At 41.4% G+C, this 16,537-nt stretch overlaps 1 protein-coding gene across 1 annotated transcript in view; it reads left to right on the top strand.

Annotated features, from left to right (window-relative positions):
* LAMA3 (laminin subunit alpha 3) overlaps nucleotides 1-16,537 on the top strand; it is a 331,820-nt gene that overhangs the window by 56,348 nt on the left and 258,935 nt on the right. The window lies entirely within an intron of this gene.

Here is a 16,537-nt window from a genome sequence, read left to right as displayed (position 1 = left end):
GTATTAGGAAAAGTGGGATGTCACCTACTACATTCCCATGGATCATCTTGGGTATTTGCTTTCGTGGTGTGCTTTGGAAAGCAGACACAACTAACTGCCACTTTCTTGCAGGTCTGTCCCTGCTTCATGGGCGTTCGTAGCCACATTTTCCTCATTATTGTTTGGGATGTTGGGTAATATCTGGGTATAGCATGGAGACACAGGGGGTGGGGAGGGTGCCTCCAGATGTCTTGCTCTCTCCTGCTGCTGTTTGCCCAGAATGGAATAGAGACCCACAATGTTCCTTGCCATTCCCACCATCACTCGCCATTTAGTCCATCCTTCCCCAAATTAAGGAATTTTCCCTTCCATTGTGTCCTTTCTCTGCTCTGTTTACTGTATGGTGACAGGACCCGATCAATGGCAGGTCTCGTCAAAGGTGTACATTCGTCTTGTACAAGAGGATCATAATTGAACATTGGAAATTCAGTTAACATTACCAAGCTGCATCTGACTAAGTCGCCAGTTACAGCTAGGCTGGAGCAGGATTCGAGTTGGGCTTAGCTGGGTCCAGAGCAAGGTGAGAAGGGTCTGAGTTAGACTAATCTGTCTTGATCCACAGGGGGGGGGAAGGGAGCGGTATTGTCAGGAACACACCCAAAAAATAAAAAATATACACAATAATGGTGCAGTATATTAAAACAGTGGGGGAATGGATAAATCTTGGCTCTCATGCAATTCCTACTTACAACAGGTCAAATAAAAGCAGGCAGTGGTCTGACTCTGTCAGAAGGATGTAGGTTCGGATTAAAGCAGAGAGGGGAATCTGATGGTATATAACTTCATGCAGGATGCTTTCAGGGTATATCGACTCAGATACACGCAGAGTGGCATAAGAAAGAGAAACGGACCATAGTACAGATCACTAAGTACAAATTTATCCAATCAAAACAGGGTGCAAAAAACGTACTTACAATAAGTACTTTAAAGATGTTCACGTAGCAGTATCGTGAGACAGTAGAGGGCTCTTTCACGATGATAAGCTGGCTGGATGTCTTCCCTTAGCTCCCACCTCTCCGTCGCGGTATGGCGTCTGACGTCAGTTCCGGCAACACGGGTGATGACATCCGGTAGGGAGCGGGGAAGATGGGTCTCAGCAGATCGCTTGTGTAAACAGCAGGCACCTCACACGTCTTCACGCTCAGGATGATTGTAGTAGACTAAAGGCTTGGCTCAACGCGTTTCGCTGTTCTCAAACAGCTTCCTCAGGAGCAGATGATGTCCATTACAAGGACATGTGTTTATAATAAAATTGAACCTTGTAATGCCAGGATATTTAATGGCTATTTTTGGACCACAGTGTGATGTGCCACCTGTGGGTTAATTATATGATCAATTAGTACAGACGCCCAGTCCGTTAATTAATTTCAATCAACTTGAGTATATAACAGCCAACATTTGTAATGGACATCATGTGCTTTGAGAACAGCGAAACGCGTTGAGCCAAGCCTTTAGTCTACTACAATCATCCTGAGCGTGAAGACGTGTGAGGTGCCTGCTGTTTACACAAGCGATCTGCTGAGACCCATCTTCCCCGCTCCCTACCCGATGTCATCACCCGTGTTGCCGGAACTGACGTCAGACGCCATACCGCGACGGAGAGGTGGGAGCTAAGGGAAGACATCCAGCCAGCTTATCACCGTGAAAGAGCCCTCTACTGTCTCACGATACTGCTACGTGAACATCTTTAAAGTACTTATTGTAAGTACGTTTTATGCACCCTGTTTTGATTGGATAAATTTGTACTTAGTGATCTGTACTATGGTCCGTTTCTCTTTCTTATGCCACTCTGCGTGTATCTGAGTTGATATACCCTGAAAGCATCCTGCATGAAGTTATATACCATCAGATTCCCATCTCTGCTTTAATCCGAACCTACATCCTTCTGACAGAGTCAGACCATTGCCTGCTTTTATTTGACCTGTTGTAAGTAGGAATTGCATGAGAGCCAAGATTTACCCATTCCCCCACTGTTTTAATATACTGCACCATTATTGTGTATATTTTTTATTTTTTGGGTGTGTTCCTGACAATACCGCTCCCTTCCCCCCCCCCCTCTGTGGATCAAGACTACTCCTGTAAGGAATCAGTACATATTCCTTGGAAGGTGGAGAAGTGTTTTTTTCTGGGATACACACCATTCCTAAGTATTGTATTTAAAAAAAATTGTTATCACACTTATACTCTATTAAGGTGTTTATGAGCGCCGATACAAGTCATTTGGTTGCATTAGACTAATCTGTGTCAGAAGCGAGGTGAGTAGGATCTGAGTTGGAATGAGTTGGGTCTGGGGTGAGGTGAAAGGGGACGAGTTGGTCACTGCATAATGAATGACCTTTGCACATGACGAAACTGTACTAGAACTCTAGAAGGGCTTTTTTTGTTCTCCAGAATTCCATACAATATTCCCAAAATGTCACAAACTCGCAAATGTTGCAAAATCACTGGAATTCTAGTAGCAAATAAAGGAAACTAAGTAAGTAGAAAATGCTAAGCCACTCAGAATTCCTCATTGATTATTTCTCACCACCTGAAAGCTCTCAAAATAGCCTCAATAGATGCAAAATCGCAGGATTCTATGTCACACAGGTTTACATAAATTTCATTATTTTCAGATGCTTAATGATCTATGGTCTTATCATTTGTGCCCTTAACCGCTTCTGTCTATTCAATTCAATGATGTGCACTGCTGCAAACATGTACCATCTCACTATTGTGTCTCTGTTTCTATTTCTTCTGAGATTTTCCCCATCCACGTGGGTTGCAAGTGTTTATGTTGTGCACGGGTGTTTATAAAATGTTATTTTAGCCATGCTTTTATGCTTGTATGTAGTGTGGGCTGCAGCCTCAGGTGCCGCCACTCGCTTTTGGATGCAGTTCCCTTGATTGATTTACCAGGGGGGACTGTGTCTGACAACATCTGATAGGCGGGACTTCCAGTCTGGGGGTCTCCCTATATGTATTCTGTTCGATGAGGAACCACACTCTTTGACAAAGCGCACACAGGCGCGAAATGTGTCAGAGGTTCCTTTCATCAGTTCCTTTCATCAGTTTATTACCACTGAGCTCAGACAGGAGCTAGGACAGATTGTACCGAGACTGCCGATTGTATGATATATTTAAAGAGATCTTTGTAAATTGTATGTCGTGGTGGATCTAATAAAGTTTTTTCTATTGCTGAGCGTTCCAGCCTCCATCATCACTTTTTACTTGACACGCTGTGCACTGCCTAATGCTTCCCCCTTTGGATGCCACTTCCTGGGAGGGCTTTATAAACCCTAAGCTAAGATGGCCACTGGCCTCATGGAAAATTCTAGTTCTTACCAGTCCTGGGCCTGAAATTGACTGCGCCCCTATAGGTCTACAGAAAGTACTGCAGGCGGGTTTCTTGACGTATATACACAGTCTTAAGCTCCAGGTTGCTGCAGATCTCTGGAGTTTTGAGAAGGTTTGTCCTGATACATGTATGGGGCAGATAATGAAACCTTGTTACTTGCCTTAACTTGAGGTTCCTTTTGTCTATGTTGGTTTGAATAACCTGTGTTTCTGAATATATCCGAGTCTATATAGCTGGCTTAACAAAGACAGACAGATGGGATATATTGTTTACTGATACCTTTCTGTTTGGGCTCCATTTGTCTCTGTAGGCCACAGTAAAGGTGGGTCCACTGCAGAACTTTCCTTCCAATATCAAATAGTTTAGAGGCAGGAAAATCTGTATGACGATCTTCTATGTCAAGACTGCTTATACTCTTGACTAAAACTCAGATGTAGATTTCATGTCAATCCAGTCCATTAAGTTTTATGCATTAGACATAAGTTTTATGCAGACAATATAAATGTCAGCTTGTTTTAGGTAGTTATTTTTAATTTGTGAAATTTACGAGTGATACAAAAGTGTAATCAATTGACACTTATCAATATTAAATGTGCACTTAGCAATTACTTCTCTAACAAGTCTGTGCAAACACTTTCCAAATGACTCTTAGACAACTGTAGTCTGATTGGAGCTTGATGCAAAGCAGCCTTAATTTGTGATGAAACATTTGAAACAAAGCAAGAACACACAATCACGCCAAGATAGACGTACATTTTTGTTGTGGTGTTGGTCAGACTACATCGACCCTGTGATGCATTTTAGCAACATACTGTATAAAAAAAAGACTTATGCAGAGAGGGGAATTATATGAAGGTCATTGCCATGGTCATACAGAATAGTTGTTGGGTGCGTCTCCCTTTCATTCAGGTTACAATTCCTAATAAATGAAAAGGAACTTTGTTTAATGTGCACTCACTGAAACTCGCCTCTGCACTAAGGGCATGGGAGTGTAGTAAATGCTTCTTCAGCAATTGTAAATGTTTTATGGTCTGGCAGCAAGAGTCTGTTTGAAGTGCAATAGCAGTGTGATTGTTGCATGTCTTCTTATAAAAGCAAACTCAAGTAAAAACAGGAATCCTGATTGGGACGTTTGTGCTCGTGGTTTTGGCTTAGTGCCTTAACGTTTCAAAATGCTGTGTTCCTGCGTATAGCTGCGTTATAAGGACATAGCTTGAGTTGACTGCCGCAGGCTGCATTACACAAATACATACTGTAATTTCAGTGCTTTCTTTTGAATGATACTGTATGTAAACATTTGTGGGTTGGAGTAAAAAATTGTTTCCTTTGTAGTGTAAAGAATATAATAATAGTATATATCAGTGCTAATTATTGAGAGTGCTACAAATGGCATGTAAATTTGGACTAGTTGATAAAGCGATTTGTGGCATAAACAATTAGCCTGAAAAAAAGTAGCATGTCAATTTGGACTAGTTGATAAAGCGATTTGTGGCATAAACAATTAGCCTGAAAAAAAGTAGCTATTCCGTGTTGGGCATTCACAAGTAAAAGCAGATTCACGCCAGTGTAATAAAATAAATTACGATGGGAGCCACTATGGAGTAAAAGGAAAAAACAAGACCTTCTACTATACAATGAATAATTCATGATTGCACCAATATAGTTGAGTTGTTATAATTATATCCAACATAATACCAGACATATTTGACAGATTACTACTTTGTATACAAGAGCTAACCAAGCCTAAAGTAATGTTACCGGTAAGTAATAAATTGCTCGTCACAGATGCATCTGTCTCTTCAATTAATGGCTTTTTATGCTAAACAAATATAGAAGCAGGTGCCATGCAACAGAGAAGAACCTGCATATTGGCACCTATTCATTAAATATGCAATCCTATCCATACAACATGTTTGTTTTACATAGGGTTTTTTTTATATAAAGGAGACATACTCGAGTTTAAAGAAAAAAACAAAGCTTTCTAGATATAATTGTAGAAAATGTCTGGTTCTTAAACTAAAAATAAAAAAGTAGACACAGGATTACTTCTGGCTTTTGCCATGTTGGAACACCTATGATGGGCCTTTAAACCTCTCCCTAACTAGTTTGAAAACTTGTACACCCAAAAGCTTACTGTCCCTTACATCTTTTTTTTGCCGGGGCTCAGGGGACAGCAGGTCTTGCTACATTTCAATATCTTGGAAACAAATTGTACAACACCCTCGCCAAATGTACTTGTTTGAATTATTAACCTAGTTCACTTACCTGTGCATTTACTTTAACAGTTGTTGTAAACCTTTTTTGGGTGGCCAAGCCCGGTATTTTACATATCTGCACATAAACCATAGTGTACAGTATATTCACTGTATAGAACAAATAGTAATTTATCCCTATTACACTCAAATTAATCCAGATTTACAAATTCATAATTCTCAGAATTCAATGTTTATTTTTACATGCATTATGCATTATGCATTGTTCTCCTTTTCCACCAGTAGCGGTCTAGGACTTTGACCGCGGACATTTGACCGCCATATTGTAACCTGAGCCACACCTTGTCCTACAATGAGCAGCCACCTTACCTTCTTGTTTCAACATTGTCCCTTATTCCCTCTAGATTGTAAGCTTTCAATAGCAGGGCCCTCTTTACATTCTGTATCTGTTTGTGCATGTTTGTCCTCACTTGTATATAACTGTTTGTGTAATATACGTATGTCTATACCTCATTGTACCTCATTGTACCACGCTGTGGAATATGTTGGCATTTCAAAATAAACGATAATAATAAAATAATGTTAGTTAATTTTCCTCATTTCTCAAATCTGTTATAAACCATTAAATCCGTCAATGTATGATTTGGACTTATCTGTTTCTTCTTCATATATTTGAGTTTATTTGTTCCTGTACCTTTTTTAGGTTAATGAATAAACTATGTATTGATAATAATAGGGGAAATGGTAAGTGGAATTGTGGCCCTGCTCAGCTAATAAATTGACTTCCTGGAGTGGTGCTATCCAGGATAATTAGTATTGGACAACACGAAAGAGACAGAATCCTTAAGGATGCACTCACCTCCACTAACAATGAAAATACATAAATGTTATTAATAGTACCTGTCACGGGAGACCAGGTTTATCAACACTTTTTATACGGGGATCATTGGTTGAGCAAAGCAAGGAGGTACAATAAATTGTAATTTATTTCAGGAAAAGACATACACACAATGTAACACAATTTGCACAGTTAACACACTTACTGGGAACGGGGCTAACGAATAAACTTGTCCTTTAAACGAAATTCACAAAAATGACCTCTGTAGGAGCCCTTTCCAATGACCGGGAGGTACTCACGAAAGTCCTGGAACTGATTTCGGCATGCAATGCCAGCCGCAACCGCTATGTTCTCAAAAAGCGAGACTCAAAATCTTTGAAGCCAGCTCGTGTCTATTCAGCACAGAGCATCTTTGAATTTGCCACTGATGGTTTGGCGCTTGGAATCTGCACTCCTGATTGCCTGCAAGGCTCCTTATGGGGTTCAGTGTCCCATTCACAAACCTCTACAACCTATCAGAGCGTGGGAATTCTCTTGCCAGCCAATCACCGATGTGCCCATATTGTAAAGCCGGGAGGGCACCTTTTTTCATTCTGCAAAGGGGCATGCACCAACCTTGCACCTCTGCCTCTTTGCATACTGAGCTCACCCGCTGTACAGACTCCACAGAGTCTGGGCTCTGGCAAATGGTGGCCGGATAGCCCTGTGTTAGCCCAGGATGTGGGTACTCAAGCAGAACTGCAGTACCCCTCCTGTTCTAACACCGTGGCATCCCTGAGGTTTTCAAGTCCGGACTCTGCACAGACCCATAGGCACCAAACTTGGTACTGTGACAGGACGGCCTCGTGGCAGGGTCAGTAAGACCCTTGACACGGTATGAAACTTTAACTGTAGTGGTTTATTAGCCACAAACAAATAACTCTGGGTCACTGTCCCTTTAAGAAAATCAAATGATAAAAATAAGCACCTATTCCCATTAGGGAAACTGACTAGACTATAGCTTTAGCCCTTGCTAACTGGATGGCCAGCTAAGCTGGTTCCCAAGCCAAAACATGCCCTGGCATATGTACAGTAACAATGTAGTCTGCATACAATAATAAGGGTTTTGCTTATCTGTCCTTTTGGAACAGACATCCCTGCTTCAGTACAGCCTTTCTAGGGGAACTCAGCCCCACATTTAGCCCAGAGAAACTCGTCAGTACCAGCTTCCGCAGCTGAGGAGCACTACTATCCCCCCCCTTTTTTTCTCTGGGGAAAACAGTCTCTCTCCTCTCTCTCTCTCTCTCTCTCTCTCTCTCTCTCTCTCTCTCTGTGTCACTCCCAGCATGGCAGCTTCCTGTATCTGTTTTAAAAGACTTCCTTGTTCATTCAGACCAGGCTGATTAGCTGCACCTGAGGGTATCTTATCCAAGGGAAATTAACTCCATGTATGCTGGAACCTATCCACTCTGCTAGCTCTTTAATCCATAAGGACAGGGACTCTGTCACAGTAGCCATCTGGTCCCTCGGAATCCATGACATGGAAATCCCACAGTTCATTCACAGGTTATCAGTACATATACCTATTAAATATAATATTATATGTCTGTAATATTATACAGTGATTTACTGTAGTCTTATACTGAGCCTCTGATTGAGCCACCTGTGATATGAAAACCTGACCTGTTGTGGGGGTTCAGTAAAAACATATATCTCAAAAAAAATGAATAACGGGCGCAGATAAAAATATCAGTAATTAAGAAAATAATACACAATATGTCACGGAAGGTGTTCAGGGTAGTAACTAAGTCCCAATTTTCTTTGATCCTAAAGAGAATGAAAAAAAGGCCACAATTGTGAAGTATGAAACGACAACTTTACAATGGTGTGAAAAAGAAAGTACACCCTCTTTGAATTCTATGGTTTCACATATCAGGACATTATAACAATCATCTGTTTTTAAGCAGGTCTTAAAATTAGGTAAATACAACCTCAGATGAGCAACAACACATGACATATTACACTGTGTCATGATTTATTTAACAAAAATAAAGCCAAAATGGAGAAGCTATGTGTGAAAAACTAAGTACACCCTTACTGCTTCCATAGGAATTAAGATGCTAAGTAGCAGACAGGTGATGCTAATCAAAGGCCCTTTATTAATTGATCATCAGCAAGTATGACTACCTCTATAAAAGCTGAAGTTTTAGCAGTTTGCTGGTCTGGAGCATGCAGGTGTGTATTCACACAATGCTAAGGAGGAAAGACATCAGCAATGATCTTAGAGAAGCAATTGTTGCTGCCCATCAATTTGGAAAGGGTTATACGGCCATTTCTAAACAATTTAAAGTCCATCATTCTACAGTGAGAAAGATTATTCAAAAGTGGAAAACATTCAAGACAGTTGCCAATCTTCCCAGGAGTGGATGTCCCAGCAAATTCACCCCAAGGTCAGACCGTGCAATGCTCAGAGAAATTGCAAAAAACCCAAGAGTTACATCTCAGACTCTACAGGCCCCAGTTAGCATGTTAAATGTTAAAGTTCATGACAGTACAATTAGAAAAAGACTGAACAAGTATGGTTTGTTTGGAAGGTTTGCCAGGAGAAAGCCTCTTCTCTCTAAAAAGAACATGGCAGCACGGCTTAGGTTTGCAAAGTTGCATCTGAACAAACCACAAGCCTTCTGAAACAATGTCTTTTGGACAGACGAGACCAAAGTGGAGATGTTTGGCCATATGCACAGCGCCACATTTGGCGAAAACCAAACACAGCATATCAGCACAAACACCTCATACCAACTGTCAAGCACAGTGGTGGAGGGGTGATGATTTGGGCTTGTTTTGCAGTCACAGGACCTGGGAACCTTGCAGTCATTGAGTCGACCATGAACTCCTCTGTATACCAAAGTATTCTAGAGTCAAATGTGAGGCCATCTGTCCGACAGCTAAAGCTTGTCCGAAATTGGGTCATGCAACAGGACAATGATCCCAAGCATACCAGCAAATCTACAACAGAATGGCTGAAAAAGAAAAGAATCAAGGTGTTGCAATGGCCCAGTCAAAGTCCAGACCTCAACCCGATTTGAAATGCTGTGGCTGGACCTTAAGAGAGCTGTGCATAAACAAATGCCCACAAACCTCAATGAACTGAAGCAACGTTGTAAAGAAGAGTGGGCCAAAATTCCTCCACAATGATGTGAGAGACTGATAAAGTCATACAGGAAATGATTACTTCAAGTTATTGCTGCTAAAGGTGGTTCTACAAGCTATTGAATCATAAGGTATACTTAGTTTTTCACACATGGCTTCTCCATTTTGGCTTTATTTTTGTTAAATAAATCATGACACGGTATAATATGTCATGTGTTGATGTTCATCTGAGGCTTAGGAACAGGTGATTGTTATTATGTCCTGATATGTAAAACCGTAGAATTCAACGAGGGTGTACTTTCTTTTTCACACCACTGTACATAGAAATAGCAAATTGGCTACTTACAACATAAAATCAGGCAGTGTGGGTGGGTGTCACCTCACAGACAATCAGTGTACAGATCAGCTGGCTCCCTCTCTGCTTGGAATCCTCCATGCCTGGAGTTCTTAACTTCTGCAGTGCTGTTTTGCTCTGCTCGGTCGGGTGCAGCTACGGCAGTGTGGTTACCTCTCCGGTGCTGGCATTCCCCGTCTGTCTACCACGATCACGTGGCTATTTCATCAGACGCCAATGTCCACAGCAGTAACTGTACATTCTTTACACACGGACTATTGAACTACCTAATGTTCTCTGGAGCCAAACACTTGATCCGTAAATAGATATAGCATATAAAAGCATTAAGATAAATGCAGAATAAAAGATGTATAGTTCCACGCATTTGTTAGAATGCTCAATTAACCAAACAACATGACTTCAAAACTGCATGAAGACACATAAACAAACACAATTTATACTAAAGGTATACTAAACACAAAGGTACTAAAAAAGCCTAACAATTTTACTATATGTAATGTTTTAATACAATAAAATAAATAAGAAAACATATATTTCCAAATAAAATAAAAAGGCTAAAGGCATGTTTAAAATATATAAATACATCAGAAAGAAAATGCAACATACAGTAATCATAGAAAGACCAGCTATAACAACTTATAATCATATGGGAATTGTATGTAACTAATAAAAATAGGCAAACTATTTGAAATTGATCAGTGGGGAGTAAGCTAATTCACACTATTCATTTAGAAACGAACCCAAGTCGATTTCAGCATTTAATCCAAAAGGGACTATGGTTTACATAGTGTGTATCCACTTAGTTTCTAATCTTAAGATTTCATTAATTATATCTCCTCCTCTCCAGTTTGGAGCAAGTTTTTCAATTCCTATACAGAACATACCCCTAGGATTTTGGTCATGACATTCTTTAAAGTGAACATATCACCAATATACAAAAAGGACTGCTTCAGCATAGTCTTTCCAAACACTTCAAAGAATGTCATGACCAAAATCCTATGGGAGTGTTGTGTATTTTCCGCAGTTGATGTTTCATCTCATGCCACACCAGTTCTATGAGGTTCACATCGGGTGATCTGCAATGTCAGGGAAGAAAACAGCGATGTAAGGGCAAAGATCAAACCAGGTTAAAATAACGATAAATAGTTACAATACAGCACAATACAGCACATACTCAGGCGGTGTTTTCACCCAGTTGATACCGCGTGACAGAATATGGGTAACAGAGGCACCATGTCCCCCAATGGGCTTAATGAAGAAATTGATATGGCTGCATTCCTGTGATCAAATAATTAATCAAATATAGACAGTTTTTTATTTTTAACAAATGAATACATTTGATATGTTTAATATGTGTTTTAACTTTGATGTAATGGTGTTTGTTTTTTGTGTTCACAGAGATTTTAACACTTTTTCTTATTCTTTTTAAAATTGATATAATAAATTAGGATTTTTAGTATTTTTAATTATTCTTCCTTTACTATTATTTTTCTCCCGTGTTCAATTATTAATTGACCAAACAATTAATATTAATTCTGGACCACTTTTAAACATGTATTCTTATGAGGGTACTGGAAGAATACACCAATATGGCACTGATCAGATTAGATCAATTTATTGCGTTATATAATCAATTAATGCACCACTCTATATATAGTAATTGAAAGCAACCAGCAATGAAAGTGCCCCTGACGAAGAGAACACAGTTCTCGAAACGCGTAGGGCTGACATTGCTCTGGTTGCTAGTGAAGGGTGGGAGTCTACACTAAGCTGCTGGGAAGACCCAGATTGCAGAGTTTCCTGATCGCCGTGTTTGGAGAGGGAATCGGTGACCGCCCGCAGTTCAACCCCCGTTCGATGACACACGCCGGCGTCACGAGTCACCTGACGCGGAAGTGCAACAGTTCGCCGTTCGAGAGGAGGAGGAGGGCCAGGACTCACACAACCCCAACAAACAGACGAGCAACGTGCCTCTGTTCCTGCAGTCTATCTCAGTACCGAAGTGCTTGTAACAACTACTCTGTTGTAAGTGTTTATAACCGTTTTTAATTGTGTATAAACTTAACTATACTACTCTATGGGCCTTGCGCTTTTTTCTTTTTTGTTTCACTTTACATGACATGTCTATACTTCCAGCCCAATTCACGTCTCATTCTCTGTATGCGGGATTCAGACAGACAGTCAGGTTATAATCCATCAGCAGAAGCTCTCTAACATCTGCCGCACAGCATTCATCATTTGTGTTGCTAAGGTCATCCACAACCCGCTTTGCCGCCCTATGGTAGTAACAAAATGTGAATGATTTATGAGTACTGTAAATAAAGTACAGAACTACAGTCTTTTTTTTTTTAACATGGAGAGCACTGCCTGTGCACATACTGTACTGTACAGTACATACCCATGCATAGAAGATTGCCTGTGCACATACTGTACATACATACCCTTGCATAGAAGACTGCCTCTGCAGTTACAGTACTGCAGCGGTGCGCAAACTGGGGGGTGGGAGATTTTTGTAGGGAGCGCGGTGGTTGCAGAGGCCCCACACTCTTCCCCACGGCATTTAAATTAAATGCTTGGGGATCGCATGATGCCTCTGCAACCTTTTACTTACTGAGATTCAGGCAGCTGCTGACGCGTCGCCATGGCAACGTGGCATCAAATGACGCCGCGGGGTGACGTGATGTCACATGACCCCGGCGGTGTCTTTTGACGCAGGGAGCGGAGGTAAGGGGTGGCGTGAGCACTGGGGGCATCAGGCAGGGGGGCGCAGCTGCAAAAGTTTGTGCACCCCTGCAGTACTGTACTTATCCATGCATAGAAGGCTGCCTGTGCACATACTGCACATACTTACCCATGCATAGAAGGCTGCCTGTGCACATACTGTACATGCTTACCCATGCATAGAAGGCTGCCTGTGCACATACATACAGTACATACCAATGCATAAAAGACTGCCTGTGCACATACATACCAATGCATATAAGACTGCCTGTGCACATACATACCAATGCATACAAGACTGCCTGTGCACATACATACCAATGCATAGAAGACTGCCTGTGCACATACATACCAATGCATAGAAGACTGCCTGTGCACATACATACCAATGCATAGAAGACTGCCTGTGCACATACATACCAATGCATAGAAGACTGCCTGTGCACATACATACCAATGCATAGAAGACTGCCTGTGCACATACATACCAATGCATACAAGACTGCCTGTGCACATACATACCAATGCATAGAAGACTGCCTGTGTACATACATACATATCCATGCATATAAGACTGCCTGTGCACATACATACCAATGCATATAAGACTGCCTGTGCACATACATACATATCCATGCATATAAGACTGCCTGTGCACATACATACCAATGCATATAAGACTGCCTGTGCACATACATACCAATGCATAGAAGACTGCCTGTGCACATACATACCCATGCATATAAGACTGCCTGTGCACATACATACATATCCATGCATATAAGACTGCCTGTGTACATACATACATATCCATGCATATAAGACTGCCTGTGTACATACATACATATCCATGCATATAAGACTGCCTGTGCACATATTTTACCCTTTACTGTTAAAGAAAAAAAAGCAGTAGTACTGTCCATAAATGTTGGTAACAGGAATGATTGAAAAGCGTATAATGTGCAGTACTTACCATGCGAATCCTATTTATACTTTTAGTTTTCCAATGGCATGATAGCAGACACCATTATGAGATACCTCGATGCACGAGCGCGCTAACCAGGCTTGGATATGCATAATCCATTCGTGTACATCTCCCGTATTCTCAGGCTGAGTTCCTTTGAAATATCTTTTTTTGGGCATGGCTGCTTTAGAAAATAAAAGAAGCACGGTTACTGTATGCAAGCTGCTGTACTTTACGGTATTTACTGTATCAAGTACTGTACTGCACTTTAGCGTTAAAGTTTACACCTTCTTTTTACACCTGTACTGTGCCATGGAGTCTGGGATACTGTGCATAAAAGTTGACCGAAATTGCATAGGCTCCCACACGCATACAGTATCTTAATCTGAATCCACTGCGGCCCAGAGAATGTATTGTGCTTCATCTTCTGCCATGGATCATACCTGATTCTACGTATGCAGCAGGCGTCTTAATGCGGCTGTCCCGGTCGTGAGAAAGAGAAAGTTGGCAGCTGTTTCTCAGCGAAAGGCAAAGGTGCCTAAGGCCTGGGACATAGAAGTGTGAGCCTTGCTGAGCCGTGCTGAGCCGCACTCACGCTCGGCACTGAGCCCCTGCAGCCGCAATGAGAGCGGCTTTAGCAGGGGCTCGCGCACTCTTCCGCACGCCTGCGGAAGCGGGTGTCTTAACATGTCAAGTTTTGGAGCTTGCCGGAGCGCAGGGCGGTCACGTGAGCGGTTCGCCCAATGAGGGCGAACCAGCTCCGTGACATCACTGGCCCGCCCCCAGACACGCCCACGGATGGCGCTCGCTCTAAGGCAAGGAAAAGCACCGCTTTCCCTGAGCCTCAGCGCGCCTCCGCATGGGCGAATTGTCTATCCCCGAGGCCTAAGAAACGGCACTGAAAGTTCCCAAGGCAAAGAATCCTAGGCCAGGCTATACGAAGAAGAAACTGGGAAAAGTCATAAAAAAGAATTTTATACACCATTGACAAACCAGACGACCCTCGCCGCCCGAAGCAGAACAAGAAGTAACCTGCCCTATTGACACCGAAGCGGAATGCCCACTCTTGACCAAAGCCGAGGAAGAAGAAGTTGAATCCCACCCCATTCATGCCCAAGGAGAAGTCCCACTCATGACCGAAGCAGTGGATGAACAAGTGAATCCAATCCCATTCATGCAGAAACAGAAGGCCCACTCACGACCGAAGGCGAGGAACCGGAGGATAAACAAGGTGAATCCCACACCCTTCATGCTCAAGCAGATGGGCTCCTCCGATGACCAGACATCTTCGAGGCACTACCAAATGAAAACATGACAACTTTCATCCGCGCCAGCTCCGTCAGGCGCATACTGGAAGATATAAGGGTCCAGGAAATACCTTGCAACCGAACACTGCAATACAGGGAAGGAATGGAGGCCAAAGTGGATCTTCTTTTGATGAGGATGGAGAGGGGCATGGGTGCTCGCATGGACAACATTGACAGTAACATCGCAGGGCTCTATTATTCGCTTGTGATCTCTTCCCCTGTAGAGCAGATGCCGGTGTCCAGGAGGGACTGCACCCAACCCATGCACCCTCGCCATCACCAGAATTGACCTGCACACCCCCAAGTCAATAGACACTGTGGCGCAAGAGACATGACCTGAGCCGATGGTGATCACAGACATCACGTTAACTGACCTCCCGCACAACATACGGGAGAAATACTTAAGGAGATGTGATGGAAAGGTGGCCAGATTTGCACTTCTCATTCTGAAACACCACGTCAGTTTTAAGCTCTACAATAAGTAGTGAATTATAGTAGGACAACGTAGTGAATTATGATGGCAAGAAGGGAAAGACAGCACTCCCTTTGAATTTACGGAAAATAATTATGGACGAAATTAAAGATCATTATTCTCTGGACTCGCTAATAGTCAAATCGGGAAAGACAACATACTGTAAATGCCTTTTTGAGGCATGGAAGGGTACTTCCCTGGAACAGCCATGGCTCTGGGGAAGAGTACATGTTTCCTTAATTTAAACATAAAAATGCACCCGGTAATGAACTGCACTCTATGCACCACTCTTTCCCCCTTAACCCCCCCAAAAAATGCCCCAAAAATCCTGTTGTAATAATGTATAGTAGTATATTTATTCCCAAAAGTGATTATTAATCTTGATGTAATCGTGGTGGCGTGCAGGGCAATAGTTAATATTGTTTCTGTCTTTTACAGACCAACACATCCAAGAACAGGTCGAGCAGAAGAAAATAACATTTACCTGAAAGAAGGGAGAGACTACTTGTATTTTTGTATTACTGTTTTTTTATTATTATTATTCTCTTGAAAATAAAGTTTTTTTTTTTTTTATAAATACCTTTTGGTGTGTTCGAGTTTTATGGTAAAGTACAGGCACACACACACACACACACACACACACACACACACACACACACACACACACACACACACACACACACACACACACACACACACACGCATGTATATATATATATATATGTGTGTGTGTGTATATATATATATATACATATATACAGTACTGTTGGTTATGGTACAGTACAGTTATACACACACAGAAATATATACTGTATGTCATCAGTACATATAACATACTTTATACACATATTTTACTGTCTACCAGTAAATGAAATTAACTCAGTAGTACTGTAAATACAGTAAAGTACTACGGTCATTTGTGTAGTATCAGCACACACTCATCTGTGCTATCTGTAGTTTATATACTGTACTGTGTATGTATGTGTGTATATATATATATATATATATATATATATATGTGTATATATATATATATATATATATATATATATATATATATATATATATATATATATATATATATATATATAGTGTAAAATGACCTAGGCGCACAAGAAAAAAGATAGAAAGGGGAGGGAAATCATATTTTCCTAGTAAACAG

The sequence above is a fragment of the Ascaphus truei genome, chromosome 2 (genome assembly GCF_040206685.1).
Source record: "Ascaphus truei isolate aAscTru1 chromosome 2, aAscTru1.hap1, whole genome shotgun sequence".
NCBI lineage: Eukaryota > Metazoa > Chordata > Amphibia > Anura > Ascaphidae > Ascaphus > Ascaphus truei.
Note: the sequence above shows the minus strand (reverse complement) of the source record. Positions and strands in the feature narration are given on the sequence as shown.